The 1,031-nt window shown below is 48.4% G+C and overlaps 1 protein-coding gene across 3 annotated transcripts in view; it reads left to right on the top strand.

Annotated features, from left to right (window-relative positions):
* Positions 1-1,031, top strand: part of AACS (acetoacetyl-CoA synthetase) — a 62,796-nt gene that overhangs the window by 29,345 nt on the left and 32,420 nt on the right. The window lies entirely within an intron of this gene.

The raw sequence follows: 1,031 nt of genomic DNA, 5'->3' as shown, positions 1-1,031 counted from the left end.
CCTGGGCCACTTGGCGAGACCTCATCTCTACAATAAATCAAGAAAAATTAGCTGGGCATGGTGGCACATACCTGTAGTTCCAGCTATTTAGAAGGCTGAGGTGGAAGGATCGCCTGAGCCAAGCAGGTCGAGGCTGCAGTGGCTGTGAGCATGCCCCTGCACTCCAGTCTGGGCGACAGAGTGAGACTCCATCTCAAAAAAAAAGAGAGAGAAAAAGAGAAGGAGCTCACCATGTGGTGTCCATCTGTTAGGACTGCCCTGACAAAGCACCCCGGGATGGATGACTTAAACAACAGACATTTCTCCTCAGGAGACCAGAAGTTCAAGATCAGATGTTGTAGGACTATTTCCTTCTTAGGCCTCTCTCCCTGGTTGAGGTTGCCGCCTTTTTTCTGTGTCCTCTGGTCTCTCCGTGTGTGTCCTATTTCTCTTTCTTGTAAGGTCACCAGTTAGGTTGGATCAGAGCCCACTTGAATGACCTCATTTTGGTTTTTTTTTGAGTCAGAGTCTTACTGTGTCACCTGGGCTGGAGTGCAGTGAGACACTCTTGGCCACTGCAGTCTTGACCTGCTGGGTTCAGGTGATCCTTCCGCTTCAGCCTTCCAAGTAGCTGGAACCACAGGCATGTACCACCACTCGTGGCTAATTTTTTTATTTATTGTAGAGATAAGATCTCACCATGTTACCGAGGCTGGTCTAGGACTCCTGGACTCACGCGATCCTCTCACCTCTGCCTTCCAAAGCATGCTGGGATTACAAGCGTGAGCCACTGTGCCTGGTGTAATGGCCTCATTTTAACTTAAGCACCTTTTTAAAGGCCCTGTGTTCCAGTATAGTCACATCCTGAGATACTGGGGTTGGGACTTTGACATATGAGTTTGGAGGAGACACAGTTTGGCCCTAACAAGTGCTTTTCATTTTCCATATTTCCTCAAAAGCCAGAATTTAGTAAAGTACTTGAAATAATACATTACCAGCCAGGCTCGGTGGCTCAGCCTGTAATCCCGCGATTGGGAGGCTGAAGTGAGAGG

Source organism: Carlito syrichta, unplaced genomic scaffold (assembly GCF_000164805.1).
Source record: "Carlito syrichta isolate Samal-C Ts95f unplaced genomic scaffold, Tarsius_syrichta-2.0.1 Scaffold131698, whole genome shotgun sequence".
Lineage (NCBI taxonomy): Eukaryota > Metazoa > Chordata > Mammalia > Primates > Tarsiidae > Carlito > Carlito syrichta.
Note: the sequence above shows the minus strand (reverse complement) of the source record. Positions and strands in the feature narration are given on the sequence as shown.